Below are 17,343 nucleotides of genomic sequence, written 5' to 3'. Positions count from 1 at the left end.
TGAGTTTCCTAAAAGATAGTGTTTAAACTGGCAGAGACTCGGATTCAATTGATTGGAAAGTTATAGTTTGCTCCTTTTTACCCCCACCAGCAACCATGGAGTTCATGAGAAAAATTAGATTTATCTGTATAAAATAAACATTTCTTAAGCATAGAAATAGACCTACTCATGTATGAACATTTGATTTATGACAAAGATAACACTGCAAAGCAATAGGGGAAATATTCTTTCTAATTTATGTAGCTGGTACAATTAGATTACCATACGGGAAAGAAATGAAACAATCCTTGCTCCATACATAAATATCAAGTTCAGGGGGCAAAACAAAATCTTTACTAGAACTGTGCTGCCCAATATGGTAACCACTAGCCACATGTGGCTATTAAACACTGGAAATTTTGAAATTGACTACTGTGAATTGATATATGCTACAACTACAAAATATATATCAGATTTTGAAGACTTAGTATGATTTTTAAAGTGTAAAAGATCTCATTGATTATTTATATTGATCACATGATGAAATTATGATATTTGGAATATGTTGGGTAAAATAAAATAAATAATTAAAATTAAATTCACCAGATACCTTTTTTTTTTTTTTTAATATGGAAATGTTTGCCCTAGCCAGTTTGACTCAGTGGATAGAGCTCTAGTCTATCCACTGGGTTTGATTCTGGCCAAGGGCATGTACTTCAGTTGCAGGCTCAATCCCCAGCCCTGGTTAGGGCCCAGGCAGGAAGTAACCAATTGATGTGTCTCTCTCTCACAATGCTGTTTCTCTCTCTCTCTCTGTCTCTTCCCCTTCCTTCCACTCTCTCTAAAAACCAATGGAAAAAAATTTTCAGGTGAGGATTAACAAGGACAACAAAATAATAATAATAATTTTAAAAATGTGGAAATTTTTAAGATATACATGTACCTCTTATATTTCTCTTAGGCATCTCTATGTTAGAAAAAAATATTGGAGAATATCTTTTCATTTATGTAAGAAAAATATTTTTAATTGAACAGAAAATCACTGATCATAATGGAAAAAGAATGATAAATTAGACTACATTAAAATTAAAACTTCTATTCACCAAAATACACCATTAAGTAAATTAAGTATAAACCATGGAATGGAGAATATTTTTGCAACACAAAAAAATAACAAAGGACTAGTAAGCAAAATATGTAAAACATCTACTACAAATCAATTATTTTTAATGGGCAAGAGATTTTAATAGACAATTCACACAACAAAGGAAATCTGAATGGCCAGTTAGCATATAAAAGGGTACTCAGCCTCATTAAAATAGCAGAAATGAAAAGTACCCCAAGGAGATATGACTACACATCCACCAGAAATGGCTAAAATGGAAAAGGTTGGTGATACCACGTTTTAGCAAGAATGTGAAATCACAGGAAGTCTTCCACAGATTTCAAATTTATATAACCAAATTGAAAATCAATTTGCCATTGTCAAACAAAGTTAAAGATACACACACCCAGAAATGTCTGTATGCATTCAGGCACCACAACACATATACAGGAATGTCTGCAGCAGCATTATCTGTAAAAGCTCAAACTAGAAATAAGCCAATGTCAAGCAATATGTAAATAGCATACATTCTTGTGATGACATACTTCATTGCAATGAAAGTGCACGAGCTACCATCTCAAGAAACATAGATAAATCAAACAAACATAATATCTATAATAATAAACGTGTAATATACTAATTAGGCCAGACAGCCAAACAACATTCCAGACGAAGCTGAGGCAGCTGCCATGGCTGCGGGGGGCCAAGCTCCTTGCACGAATTTCATGCATCAGGCCTCCAGTTGAATATAAGAAGACACACCAAAGGACTATATATGATTTGATTTATACAATATTAAAAACAAGCAAAGCTAAACTCAAGTATTTAGGGATGAATATTTAGGAAACTGTAGTTGAGAAAGGCCATCAGGGCTTCTTTGGTGTTGGTAATGGTCTATTCTTGACTGAAGTGGTAGTTACATAGAATTTTATCTTAAAATGATTTGTTAAGATGTATCTATATTTTATGCATTTCTCTGAGCTGATGTTAGAGTTTACAACTTAAAAGACTAGAAGACCTACTGTTTTCCTTGCAGGTTTGAATAACAGTGTTACATTTGCCACGCTACTACAATTACTTACTCTATAACCTACATATGGCTATTTCAGCTATAAATTCTTGCCTATCTTACCTTAGGACAAGCTTTCAAGAGATGCAAAATTTTATATCGCTATATCATCTAAATAATTCTTAGTAATGCAACCCACCTATATATTAATATTTAAACAGCATAATGTTATCAATTCATTTTTAGTCTCTGCATATTCAAGCAATATTTTTGCATTCAGATTTGACATTGAAAAAAATAAAATTTTGCTCATTGAAAAAATAAAATGAAAATACAACTTTGGAAATGCCATTTTAAAAGTTAGAAAATCAACTATCACGTTCCTAACCTCACTTGATTACACTTGCTCAGGTAATAGGTGTAAACTTCAGCCTCCTATCCATATCTTTTTCAATGTAACCCCAGGAAACTGCTTTTAAACTTTCCATATCAACTCACAAAAATTTGGGGTATTTTGCTGCTTTTTTGTCTTGGTAAAATGTACCACAGAGGAACTACTCTCAGCCAAAAATCTTAGTAATGCTCTCACCTGTTGTATTAGTTTCCCAAGGCTGCCATAGACAGTAGGACAAACTTAGTGTCCTAAGGCAACAGAAATTTATTTTCTCACAGTTCTGGAGATCAGATGCCCAAAAAGAAGGTATCAGCAGGGCCACACTCCCTCCAGAGTCTCTAAAGGAAAATTCTTCCTTGCTTCTTCCAGGTTCTGGTGGCCATCAGCATTCCTTGGCTTGTGGCCCATCATTGAATCTTTACTTCACATTCCCTTTTCTGTCTGTGTCTTCTCTTTTGTCGCTTATACGGTATTTATCATTAGGACCCACCAAGGTAACCTAGGATAATTCATCTCAAGATGCTTAGCCTAATTACATCTGCAAAGACCCTTTTTTCGAAATAAGATCACATTCACTGGTTTGGATTGGAGGCCGCCATTCAACCCATTACACCTGTTATTTTAGAGGAGGTTATGGAGAGGACACGACCCCTGGTTGAGTTGAGAGCTGGCCCCAGGTAATCAGAAGCTTCTCTTGCCCCACACCATCCTTAGAAAGTACATTCTGCCTACCACTCTCACAGTAGAAGCCAGTTTCAATGACATAGCCTTGAGAGAGTAAGATGTTATTAAGAACATCTGGACTATATACCTAACTGAACCCTGTTAAGGCCTCTATGTAAACTTTTAAGATTCTGGCAGACAGATGTGGAAATCTACTTGTCTAATGGCCACCCAAGACAAGCCTCATATGTAAGTTCCCTTGCTTATTAAACCTGCCACTACCAATCTGGAGTGGCCTGCCTCTCTCTTCCATCTCTCCTTGCCCTCTGTGTGTGGAGGACAGCCTCAGATTTCACCCAAGGGAAACGTCCAAGGTTGCAATCCAACAGTTATACAGAAGAAAAGGAAAGAAATTATTTTAAAAATTAAAGGATACAGAATAATAGAAGCAATGGTACTATTTTGAATGGGCTTCCATACAAAAATGTATATACTTCCTAACAGAAGTATATACATTACATATTCCTTTTCATATAGCACACATACTTATTTACAAACTCTTAGTAAAATAATAACTAGGTTTTATTCAGCTTTGAACCCCAATACTTAACCTAGTGCTCTTGACATAGTAAATAGTCAGGAAATAATAGAAAATGAACACATATCATATTAAAATAATCTGTGGTTACTAAAGGACTACCATTTGTGCCCAGACTCAGAATTGGCTTTAACATAAGGAAACTGAATTGCCAATTTTCTTCTGTCTGAAGGAAGCTTAAAATCTAGCATTAGGGGATTCCAGAAAATGACGGCTGAATAGGCAGCAGTGCCATGCATCTCCTCCTAGGGCCAGGCCAGTGAAGCAACTAAATTGGAGAACATCCACCCTGAATTAACAAGTTGGACACAGCTAAGACAATTTTCAATAAGGAAGGGCAGAGGATGCCTAGAGAATGCTGCTTGCCAGCCATAACCAGCGTGGAACCACCACCATATTCTGACAGTGAGTGGCAGAGTACCTTCCAGCAGGCTTCCAGACGTCTGCAGGGAGCACGTGATGCCAGAGTGAGCTCCCACACCAGGCCTCCTCACCAGCCTGCTGGGACCCAGCATCCTAGGATCTGGCTCCAAGACCCCACAGTAAGTGAAAGCCAGGGGGAACCTTGCGCTCCACCCCCACTCTGGGACAACATGAAACAAAGTAACATATGTATAATAGGGGTGCCAGAAAGACAAGAAGAGGAGCAAGGATTAGAAAACTTATTTGAAGATTAATGACAGAAACTTCCCTGATTTGGGGAAGAAAAAAGTCACACAAGCACAAAGAGTCCCAAACAAGATGAATCCAAAAAGATCCACACCAAGGCATGTGGCAATTACAATGGCAAACGTTAATGACAAAGAGAGAATCTGAAAGGCTGCGAGAGACAGAGAGTTATTTACAGAGGATATCCCATTCGATTATCAAATGATTTCTCAAAAATCTAGCATTATATTACTCAGTGACAACAAAAAGTTGATATCCAGGGAAAGGAAAGGAAGAAATGAAGTAGATAGCAACTATACTAGGATATATTTTCCCATTATTGCTATGGAAAACCTAAATGAAACTTAAAGAGCTAAAGAGAGAAAATGATGGAGCCTTGGTCGTTCTGATATGTCCTAGAATGCTTTTACAAAAGCCCACATGAATAGCACTAAAGGCATGAATGATGGAAAAAAAGAATGAAGACACTCAGGGAATTGATCACAGATAGAAGAAAAATATTGCCTTGCATAAGGGTATGATTGGGATAACTTATCTTGGAAATAATAAATAGCTCACCTACATACAACTTCTCAATGGAAATAGAAATAATGCCAGAAATAAAAAATGACTGTTCAAAGTATATAAAACCAACTTTATAAACTGTAAAATAAAAGTCATAGGTTTATAAAGACATGATAAAATTCCACTTCTAAAATTCCACTTCTATATATATAAAAGCCTACACGACTGTTCAACCATTCGACCATTCAACCAGTAGCTATGACAAAACACTGACCACCAGGGGGCAGAGGCTCAATGTACAGGCATGGAAACATGGAACAGACTGATGAATCTCAGGGGGAAGGAGGCAGGGGGTGGGCAGGAAGAGATTAACCAAAGATCTTATATGCACACTAGAGGCCATGTGCATGAGCCTGTGCCCTCTCGCAATCCAGGACCCCTCAGAGGATGTCAGACTGCCAGTTTCAGCCCAATCCCTGCAGGCCTGGCTAAAGGACACAAATCTGTGCACCAGGCCTCTAGTCTTTTAATAAAAATTCAAAACATGATCATTGTATCACTCAATGTCCAGCTTGCATTATGCCTGTTTGCCTACCCACAGAAAAAAGTGTGTGTGGGTGAACACGTGTGTGTGTGTGCACTGTGCATGTACACACACAGTGATGCATGGACAAAATAATTTTGCTCTGGTTCGATTGTTTGATAGTCTGATCACGATCAGCTGTAGTTTCTTTCTTGGTGTGTGATTATGTGAAAATTATGTCAATACAGGACTTGGTATCATTTTTAGAAAAATTGTTACAAGATTACCCAGTGAGTTACAAAGGATAAAATCTTCATAAAAATATTCTATCACCATCAAAAAACTTAATCTTCTGGAAAAGATTAAGAACCAAATGTATTTATCTAACTCTCACTCTTCAAAATTCCCAACGACATGATAGTAAAAAGAATACAAATGACAAAAATATCCTCACAGCACTAGTAATAGAAAAGATAACTTTCACTTCAAAAAGAAGAGGGGGGGAAAAGAAACTGAGTAGAGATATTAATAATTTTCTGGAAGGTGGAAAGAGAAAGCAGCAATCCAGACAATTCAAAGCAAAGTCGGCTTTAAAGGTAGTTCCTGGTCCATCTAAGTAAGCCCAGAGACCCAAGAGTCAAGCCAGGATGTAGAGAGGATGGCAACAGGAAAAGGAGCAGAAATATACAGCATTTATAAGTCTTCCTATACAATTACTCCTCTCCTAAAAAAAAAAAAATTGCGGGAGATGCAGGATGCCACCCATTGTCTTCACTAGCAGAGAAGTGCAAACAAGGATCCCAGAGGCTGGTGAACCTTGAACCCATGGCAAGGGCCTGAGTTATGCACCAATTGTCTAGTCCTGACAATGGGAGCTCAAGCTATTTCCTGATCAAATAGTCTCAGAGTAAATCCTTCTAGTATTTACTGACCTTTATGATAGCCTGTCTGCTACTGCTATTACCTGCCTGACTAAGGGCTTTATGTTTAACCAAAGCTGAATAAAAGGCTGGCGAGGCCTAGGCACCAGTGGAGGTCTTTCCCCTTGAGTTGGACTTGCCCACCTGGCCCCCCAGTATTTCCAAATTATCTCTTGTCCCTTCTCTTTCATTTGTGTGAGGCCCCTCTTCTAGATCCTGAACCCTAAACCACGCGGGACGTGGGGGTAAACACATACAACAATTACTCCTCTCCTGCTTACCCTGTCTCCTCCCAAACACTCCGGTCCGCCACCAAGAGGTTCTGTGTTTACGTCTATTCACAAGACATAACATCTGCTCTAAAGAAACTGATCTGGCTGGGTGACTCAGTTAGTGAGAGCGTCATCCCAGACACCAAAAGGATGAGGGTTCGATCCCCAGTCAGAATTGATGTTTCTCTTCCTTCCTCTCTCTCTAAAATCAATAAACATATCCTGGGGTGAGGGTAAAAAGAAGAGGGGGGAAAAAGAAACTGGCCTTCTACCTCTGGGCCATCAGAATAAATTCCTTATCCTTTTGGAAATGGCTCCTGCAGGCTACTCCTCTCTGCCTACTACAAAGGGCACCAAGGCAGCAAGCACTCCCAGACTTAAACTCTACCTTCTCCAAGAATATGAGTACACAATTGAGAGATCTCCAAGATTTGGGGGGAAATACAGAAAAGCAAAACCTAAGGCAAACAAACAGAACAACTGACCCAAAAATATTGATCATTAAAAAAATAGAGAAAAAGTTAATTTTTATCCTAATTAAAATTCTAAGAATGAAAAACACTGTGCCCATAGATTAAGATACATGGCTTTCATATCTTGGCAGACAGAGAATGATAAATACCATACACTCTCACTCATATGTGGAATCTAAAACTAACAAACAAATTCATAAATACAAAGAACAGATTGGTGGTTGCCAGAGGTGGGGGTGCAGGGGCTGAGGGCAGCAAAATGGGTGAAGGTGTTCAAAAGGAACAAATTTCCAGTTATAAAATAAGTCATAAGAATGAAACATACATACATCATGGTGACTATGGTTAATAATACTGGATTATATATTTGAAAGTTGCTAAGAAAGTAAATCTTTTTGTTGTTGTTGTTGTTGTTGTTGTTGTTAAAAAATATATTTTATTGATTTTTCACAGAGAGGAAGGGAGAGGGATAGACAGTTAGAAACATCAATAAGAGAGAAATGTCGATCAGCTGCCTCTTGCATATCCCCGACTGGGGATGTGCCCGCAACCAAGGTACATGCCCTTGGCAGGAATTGAACCCGGACCCTTCAGCCCGCAGGGCGACGCTCTATCCACTGAGCCAAACCAGTCAGGGCAAGAAAGTAAATCTTAAAAGTTCTCATCACGCCCTAACCGGTTTGGCTCAGTGGATAGAGCATCGGCCTGCAGATTCAAGGATCCCATGTTTGATTCTGGTCAAGGGCATGTACCTTGGTTGCGGGCACATACCCAGTAGGGAGTGTGCAGGAGGCAGCTGATCGATGTTTCTCATTGATGTTTCTAACTCTCTATCCCTCTCCCTTCCTCTCTGTAGAAAATCAATAAAATAAAAAGTTCTCATCACAAGAAAAAAACTGTAACTATGTTTGGTGATAGATGTTTACTAGACTTATTGTGTGATCATTTGCAATATAAACAACATTGAATCATTATGTTGCACACCTGAAATGAATATAATGTTATATGTCAATTATATCTTTTTTTAAAAGGATTAGAATGTGATTCTATGCCAAAGGGAGCAATCAGAGAATTTTAAAAATTACATTGAAAAGCTAAAATGTTTTTGCTGAATTTTTTAACCCATTGAAGAGTTAGAGGGTACAATTGAAAAAAATGGAAAGAACAAATATGAGCAAGAAGAAGAGAGACAGACCAGAGCTTCTCAAATGTTAATGTGCCCACAATTTAACCTGGAGATCAGGTTAAAATGTCAGTTCTGATTCCATAGATGTGAGTGAAATTCTGCATTTCCAACAAGTTCCCAAATGATGACATTGCTGCTGATACAAAGGCCACATTTTGAGTGGTAAAGGCTTAGAAAGACATGTACTTATGAAATTTCAGAGCATTCTAATACTTTTTTAAATAACAAGAAAGTCCTAAGAGTGAGGTCCAGTATCAGTCTCAAACCATCATTGGGCAGAGTTAAAAAGGAGCTCAGTGTGCCATCTCCTGAGCAGGGCTGAGTCCTCTCACAGCTCTGTCCCTCCTGTCTCTTTCCAGCTCCTCCAAGGCCACTGCATTCCCAGACAAGGTTTGTTCCCCTCTTCAGGTTTACTCTTTTAAAAAATATATTTTTATTGATTTCAGAGAAGATGGGAGGAGAGCGATATAGAAACATCAATGATGAGAGAGAATCATTGATCAGCCTGCACACCCTCTATTGGGGATCCAGCCTGCAACCCGGGCATGTGCCCTGACTGAAATCAAATTGTGACCTCCTGGTTCATAGGTCAATGCTCAATCACTAAGCCATGCTGGCTAGGCCAGATTGTTTAATCTTCAGACCAAGTCAGAGAATCATAACTCACTGATGTCTTGCTTAGGAAGGCAAAGTTTAATAATGACAGAATTAAGACTAGGTCATAGTAAAATATAAAAACCAGGAAGCAGATTCTCTCCAGACACTAAATCAGCCTATGCCTTGATCTTGGGCTTCTCCACCTCCGGAACTGTGAGAAATCAATTGCTGTTATTAATTTAAAAAAAAAAAAAGACTAGGTCATGGTAAACTGTACCAAATTACCTCTAATTTATAGTACAACTAGAGTCCCGGTGCATGAAATTCATGCACTCAGGGGAGGGGGGGATCTCTCAGCCCAGCCTGTGCCCTCTCGCAGTCCAGGAGCCCTTGGGGAATGTCTGACTGTACTGCCTGGGAGGCAGGACAGGCTCCGGCCACCACCCCTGCGCTCGCCAGCCAGCTGCACTCCCCCTGTGGGAGCACAATGACCACCAAGGGCAGTTCCTGTGTTAAGCATCTCCCACCTGGTGGTCAGTGTGCATCATAGCAACCAGAAATTCCACCATTTGGTTGATTTGCATATTAGCCTTTTATTATATAGGATGCAACCAGGAATATTCAGTCTCTTAATTTAAACATCTTGAATGTGGCTCTCATATTAAAAGAGAGACAATCATAACAATAATCTGACTCTCCTTTTCCTACTCCCATGACAATATAATCACACACAAATTTTTAAAGTCTTCTAAATAATAGCAAAGTCACTCTATTCATGAAGCTACATAGTTTGAATTTATAGATTTTAGACAACATTGTGTGCATTGTTTGCTGTTTTTAAATAACTTTTAAAGATTAAAGAAATATTACAGGATGGCCGGTGTTGCTCAGTGGTTGAACACTGACCCATAAACCAAGAGGTCCCAGGTTCAATTCCCAGTTAGGGCACATGCCTGCATTTCAGGGGGTGTGCAAGAGGCAGCCGATTGATGTTTCTCTCTCATTGATGTTTCCATATCTCTATCTCTCTCCCTTCCTCTCTCTAGAAATTCAATAAAAACGTATTTTTTAAAAGAAAAAAAAACATTACATGCTTTAGCAACTGATACTTGAATATTCAGGTAGCTGGTGAATCAAGAGGCTTGCTAACCTTGTTTTGAAAATTTAATTTTTTTGTTTAAAATGTCTATAACATACTGATTGTTTTGGATTAGAATTTATCTTTTGCTTGAAAGCTCTTTATCACATTCTAATTGTTAAACAAAGTCTAAAGAATTTCCAACTGAAACTATTGACCATTTTCTTTGTTCCATAAAGTAGAAGCAATGTAATACTTTTGCAATTATAATTGAAGGAAACAATGAGTGTTTATAAAATCATTTTAGAAAGAATGGAACATTTATTCCAAAATATTATCTCTAAAAATATCCAAGATTTTTTAAAAATGCCTTCTTCTTGAAGGAAAATGTGAATGCTGATTCTCAAAAAAGTTCCTGGCAACTCAGGAAGTAGAGTGTAGTTTTTTTCTGAAAATGTTACTGCCACAATACAATCCCATTCAGAAGAGATCCTGAAAGACAGTGATGAGTGGAAATCCCTCCAGGGAAGCTCAACTTGGTTGGATGGGTTTTAATTAAAATACTGAGAAGTTTTGGACTCAGTGACAGGAAGTACCAGAAAGGCTAGAATGTACTAAAAATAAACATCACCTCTAGTATGGATTAATTATTTGTATTCCCCTGAAATTCACATGTTGAAGCTTTAATCCCAATGTGACCATGGGACCTTTGGGAAGTGATTAGGTGTCCTCACAAGGAGAACCCAGAGAGCTCCTTCCATCATGTGGGGACACAGTGAAAAGTCAACTGTCTATGAACCAGGAAGTGGGACCTCAGCAGACATCAAGTGTGCTGGCACCTTGATCTTAGACTTCTCAGCCTCCAGAACTATGAAAAATAAATGTTTGGCATGAAAGCCACCCTATTTTGCTATAACAGCCCAAACATACTAAGATAACATCTTTATAATTTCTCCTATAGCCACACCAAACTGTCTCAGCTGAGAACCACTGATCTAAGAGACTCATTAGACAAAGTAGGATCTGAATACAGACATTCATTAGGGGCCACAGCATTCCATCACTCGGGCAGGAAAATACATATGTAGGACTTATCTTCCCAATATGTTCATGGCAGCTTGCACTTCACACTCTACAACTACAGATTCTTCCTCATAGGACTCTTCTTCGAAGGCTTTTGATTCGTCTGTATACATTTTCAGGACACTGTTGCCACCATCCCTTTATCCTCTCCTGGTCAGGTATTCTAATCTAGGTTTGCATTTTCCTTTTTTTTTCTTAATCTTCTGGTATAAGTCTGTTGTTTTATCTTTTTTGTTGTTCTCTTCTATCTCCTTCCATTGACAATTGTAATAGTTCTCTTTATCTTATGTGATAGTCATTGAAAAACTGCATTTAGGATTCTTACTGTGCAACTGTCACCTTTAACTTTGGCCTCTAACCTGTCTTTAATAATTTTTAGTTTCTTCTGTCATCCATCTCGTTTTTTGTTTTTTTAATTTTTACTTCAAATGTGTCACACAAGGTGTCAAACAAAGGCAAAGGTGTCAAACAAGAGTTCATTTTATCTTCCTATTTGTTTAATCTGCATGCAGAACACCAATGGAATCCAATGCACTAGAATCTGAGGAAGAAAGCATAAAAATCGGTATAAGATATCAATTAAGATATGCAAATTACAACATCTTACTGGCTGAATGTTGCAATGATTAGAAATAACTTCTGGTGAAAGTGAAAGAAGAAAGGATCAAAACAGAGCTCTATTTTAACATCAAAAAGACAAAAATCATGACTACAAAAGAAATACACAACTTTAACATAGACAACGAAGACACTGAGGTTGTTAAAGATTTTGCTTACCTTAGTTCAGTCATCAAATCAAATGGAGACTGCTGCCAAGAAATCAAAAAAAGGCTGAGACTTGGAAGGGCACCAATGGAAGAATTAGGAAAGGTCTCCAAGAGCAAAGATGTTTCACTAGAGACCAAGGCTAAGTTCATCCACATTCTCATACTTCAAAGTACTATGTACAGATGTAAAAGTTGGACAATGAAAAAGACTAATAAGGAAAAAAATGATTCATTTGAAATAGGGTATTGGAAGAGAGCTTTAGGAATACCCTGGATTCCTAGAAAGATGAATAAGTGTGTCCTGAAGCAAACTAATCCTAAAACATTGCTGGAGGCAAAAATGACAAAACTGAAGCTTTCCTTGCAGGCATATTATGAGAAGGCAGGGTTGTCTGGAAAAGACAAGAATTCTGGGGAAAATAGAAGGCAGCAGAAAAAGAGGAAGACCAAATACGAAATTAACTGACTCCGTTTTAAAAAAGGCCATAGGCATGAGTCTCCAGCAGCTAAGTAGAGCTACTGAGGACAGGACATTGTGGACAGCACTCGTTCATAAGATTACCAGGAGTTGGAGTGGCTCAGTGGCACATAGCACGTATACAGGATATCTACACATAGCAAAGAGTACAACACTTAGTTTTAAAACATAATCCCTACCCATAAAAAATTTCCACATTAAAATCTCCATTACAGTATCCAGGATTATCTATAAATGCATCATTCCAGAAAGGCTAGTTTTCTGGATTGCATTTTAAGGATTAGACCTTCTAAATTATAATTGTAGGAGAGTGTAAACAAATGTACACACATCCACACACAGAAAGCCTGTTCTAACTTCTGATTTATCATTTTTGGCTAAGACTGCTAGAGTGAATGATACAAAATCCCTGATACTGTCATTGTTATCACCTTTGCTTCTGATCTCTCCCTCCCTTTTCTCCCCTTTTTTTTCTCTTTCAATCACCTGTCACTCTGTGACTCCAGATTTCACATAGGAAATGTGAAATTTTACTAACATCACTATCTGATAGAGCCCTCCTCACCTTCTGTTTACATAGAGAATGAACTAAACATCACCCTATCATGGTTTCAGTTGTCCTTGTTCATTGCACAAATGAATTTGGAATATTTTTCCAAATGAAATGCACTTCCATTTTTAATATTTCTTACTTTTGGGCTCAGTGCCACTCAGGTGTTTGGAGGAACCAGATAACCAAAGTTTACTATAAACAAATGTAATGATTCCAAGTTTGTTTATCATAGTTCCAACAGTGATGAATTTGCAAGTCTATGCTTTTATTAAGAATAGATGTAAGAAACGGTCTTCTGATGAATGCCTCACTTCTACAGAATCATTTTTCTATTCACTGTTGCTATTCATGTTGCTAAGGCACTTTGATTTACTCATTTATTTAATGAACATTTGTCAAGTTTCTATTATCTTTGAAGCTCCTTGCGAGGCACTGGCAATATAAAGATAAGAAAGGTATGGTTCTTTTTTCTCAAGGAACCCAGAAACAGGCAAGTACACAACTAATTTTTATATGATTGCTGAAGAGCATAGCAGAAACAAACAGAAGGCACAGTGGGAACTCAGAGAAGCAAAGACTTAACTCTGCCTGCTGGGATCTTGGAAGTTCTGACATGAAGTGCAAGATCTGAGATATATCTTGAAGGATGGGTAGAAGTTTCACAGGCCAATGACCTATGAATAGGATAGAAAAGAAAGCTACAAGTGCCAAGGCATGGAAGTACAATGTAACAATATATCTAGAGGATTATGTGTTTACAATTAAGTGAAGGAAATAAATCTCAGAAGTGCAAGAGCTTAATCCAAACTGACCATGTATGCCATGCTAGAGACTCGCTTTTAAACTGAGATGCTAAATCAGTGGTTCTCAACCTTCTGGCCCTTTAAATACAGTTCCTCATGATGTGACCCAACCATAAAATTATTTGCATTGCTACTTCATAACTGTAATGTTGCTACTGTTATGAATCATAATGTAAATATCTGATATGCAGGATGGTCTTAGGCGACCCCTGTGAAAAGGTCGTTCGACCGCCAAAGGGGTCGCGACCCACAGGTTGAGAACCCCTGTGCTAAATGGAGAGCCACGGAAGAACTTTATGCATAAGAGTAGCATGATCAGGTCTGCATTTCAAAAAATCACTCTGATCATATTACAGGAAAAACTGAAGCAAGCCAACATGAGTAACTGGATGTCCAGCTAAGAGAAATAATAAAAGCCTAACTCTAGTAGTGGCCAGAGGGTGGGAGTAGAGGAGATAGGCAAGAGACAGGTTTCCAGCATGAGAACAATGATGGCAGTGACTTCACTAGATTAAAGAGTGAGGGGCAGGGAAAGGTCTGGAGGTCAAAATGAAGAGTTTGTTTTGCAACTGCTGAAGTTAAGTAGCCTATGGGATATCCTACTGGAGATAAACAGGAGGTTGCTATATATTGATTAGGATGTCAAGAGAAAGGTCAGGACAAAACAGGGCATATAGATAGTAGTTTAGGTAAAACTCCCCCTCAAATCACCACTTGTAATGGTAACCACACATAATAGTACCACACTTAGAAATAAAGTGTGCATAAAACCCTGCCCACATGGAGACTAACAAAGAATCATTCGACACATTAAGGCATTGGCTCTATCTTCTGATAACTCCACATAATCCTTCCAAGTGAAATCATATTATCCTTTCTTTTTTTTTCCTTTCTTTATTGATTAAGGTATTACATATGTGTCCTTATCCCCCATTGCACCATTCCCTGCTCATGCCCTCACCCCCCTGGTGTCTGTGTCCAATGATTACGCTTATATGCATGCATACAAGTCCTATGGTTGATCTCTCCCCCTAACTCCCACCCTCCTCTACCTTCCCTCTGAGGTTTGAGCATATGATCAAGCTTCTCTGTCTCTGGATTTGTTTTTGCTCATCAGTTTACATTGTTCATTATATTCCACAAATGAGTGAGATCATGTGATATTTATCTTTCTTTCACTGGCTTATTTCGCTTAGCATAATGCTCCCCAGCTCCATCCAAGCTATTGCAAATGGCAGGAGATCCTTTTTTTTACAGCAGTGTAGTATTCCATTGTGTAGATGTACCACAGTTTTTTAATCCACTCATCTGCTGATGGGAACTTAGGCTGTTTCCAAATCTTAGCTATGGTAAATTGTGCTGCTATGAACATAGGTATGCGTATATCCTTTCTAATTGGTATTTCTGATTTCTTGGGATATATTTCTAAAAGTGGGATCACTGGGTCAAATGGGAGTTCCATTTTCAGTTTTTTGAGCAAACTCCATACTGTTCTCCACAGGGACTGCACCAGTCTGCATTCCCACCAGAAGTGCATGAGGGTTCCTTTTTATCCACATCCTCCCCCGCACTTGTCATTTGTTGATTTGTTGATGATAGCCATTCTGACAGGTGTGAGATGGTACCTCATTGTTGTTTTGATTGGCATCTCTCAGATGATTAGTGACTTTGAGAATGTTTTCATATGTCTCTCTCCCTTCCTTATGTCCTCTTTCAAAAAGTATCTATTTAGATCCATTGCCCATTTTTTTATTGGGTTGTTTATCTTCCTTTTGTTAAGTTGTATGAGTTCCCTGTAAATGTTGGAGATTAAAACCTTATTGGAGATAACATGGCAAATATGTTCTCCCATGCAGTGGGCTTTCTTGTTGTTTTGTTGATGGTTTCTTTTGCTGTGCAGAAGCTTTTTATTTTGATGTAGTCTCGTTTGTTTATTTTCTCATTTATTTCCATTGCCCTAGGAGCTGTGTCAGTGAAGATATTAATTTCGCATACGTCTGATATTTTGCTGCCTGTGGATTCCTCTAATATTTTTATTATTTCCCATCTTATGTTTAAGTCCTTTATCCATTTTGAGTTTATTTTTGTCTATGGTGTAAGTTGACAGTCTAGTTTCATTTTTTTGTATATATCTATACAATTTTCCCAACACCATTTATTGAAGAGACTGTCTTGACTTGATTGTATGCTCTTGCCTCCTTTGTCAAATAATAATTGAGCATAGTGGTTTGGGTCAATTTCTGGGTCTCTATTCTATTGCATTCGTCTATATGCCTGTTCTTGCGCAAGTACTAGGCAGTTTTGAGAACAGTGGTTTTGTAATACAGCTTAATATCTGGTATTGAGATCCCACCTACTTTGTTATTCTTTCTCAGGATTGCTACAGCTATTCAGGGTCTTTTTTTATTCCAGATGAATTTTTGGAGAGTTCATTCTAAGCCTGTGAAATATGCCATTGGTATTTTAATGGGGATTCCATTGAATCTCTAGATTGTTTTGGGTAGTATTGACATTTTAATGATGTTGATTCCACCAATCCATAAACGTGGTATATTCTTCCATTTGTTTATGCTTTCTTCTATCTCTTTTTTCAGTATCCTGTAATTTTCTGAGTACAGATCTTTTACCTCCTTAGTTAAGTTTATTCCTAAGTATCTTAATTTTTGTGGTGCAATGGTAAATGGGATTTTTTTTTAATCTCTCTTTCTGTAAGTTCACTATTGGTGTATAGAAATGCCATAGATTTCTTGGCATTAATTTTGAATCCTGCTATATTAAAGAATTCCTTTATTAAGTCTAATAATTTTTTGATGGAGTCTTTAGGGTTTTCTATGTACAGTATCATGTAATCTGCAAATAATGACAATTTTAATTCTTCTTTTCCAATTTGAATGCCATTTATTTCTTCTTGTCTGATTGCTATGGCTAGCACTTCCAGTAATATGTCAAACAGGAGTGGTGAAAGCAGGCATCCCTGTCTTGTTCCTTTTCTTAGGGGAAATGGTTTTAGTTTTTGCCCATTGAGTATGATGTTGGCTGTAGGTTTGTCATATAAAGCTTTTATTATGTTGAAGAATGATCCCTCAATTCCCACTTTGCTGAGAGTTTTTATCAGAAAAGGGTGTTGGACTTTGTCAAAAGTCTTTTCTGCATCAATTGATATGATTATGTGATTTTTGTCTCTCAATTTATTTATGTGATGTATCACATTTATTGATTTGTGGATATTGTACCAGCCTTGCATCCCTGGAATAAATCCCACTTGGTCATGGTGTATGATCTTCCTAATGTAAGGCTGGATCCGGTTTGCTAGAATTTTGTTGAGGATTTTAGCATCTATGTTCATCAGTGATATTGGCCTATAATTCCCTTTCTTTGTAGTGTCTTTATCTGGTTTTGGGATTAGGGTAATGCTGGCTTCATAGAAAGAGCTTGGAAGTGTGCCTTCCTCTTGAATTTTTTGGAATAGTCTGAGAAGGATTGGTTTTAGCTCTTCTTTGAATGTTTTGTAAAACTCCCCTGTGAAGCCATCTGGTCCAGGGCTTTGTTTGCTGGAAACTATTTTTAAAAATATATTTCTTTATTGATTTCAGAGAGGAAGGGAGAAGGAGAGAGAAAGATAGAAACATCAATGATGAGAGAGAATCATTGATTGGCTGCCTCCTGCACATCCCCTACTGGGGATCGAG

General features: G+C 37.9%; 1 protein-coding gene across 1 annotated transcript in view; it reads right to left on the bottom strand.

The window, feature by feature from the left end:
* Positions 1–11,258: 11,258 nt before the first annotated feature.
* The window catches only part of LOC308527944 (uncharacterized protein), a gene marked incomplete at its 5' end in the record, with an annotated part of 291,900 nt that continues 285,815 nt past the window's right edge, over positions 11,259–17,343 (bottom strand). Inside the window, one exon of the mRNA XM_081103372.1 lies at positions 11,259–11,594. The remainder of the gene's footprint in view (positions 11,595–17,343) is intronic.

The sequence above is a fragment of the Myotis nattereri genome (genome assembly GCF_964212035.1).
Source record: "Myotis nattereri genome assembly, chromosome: 1".
Lineage (NCBI taxonomy): Eukaryota > Metazoa > Chordata > Mammalia > Chiroptera > Vespertilionidae > Myotis > Myotis nattereri.
This window is presented reverse-complemented; position numbering and strand designations above follow the sequence as displayed.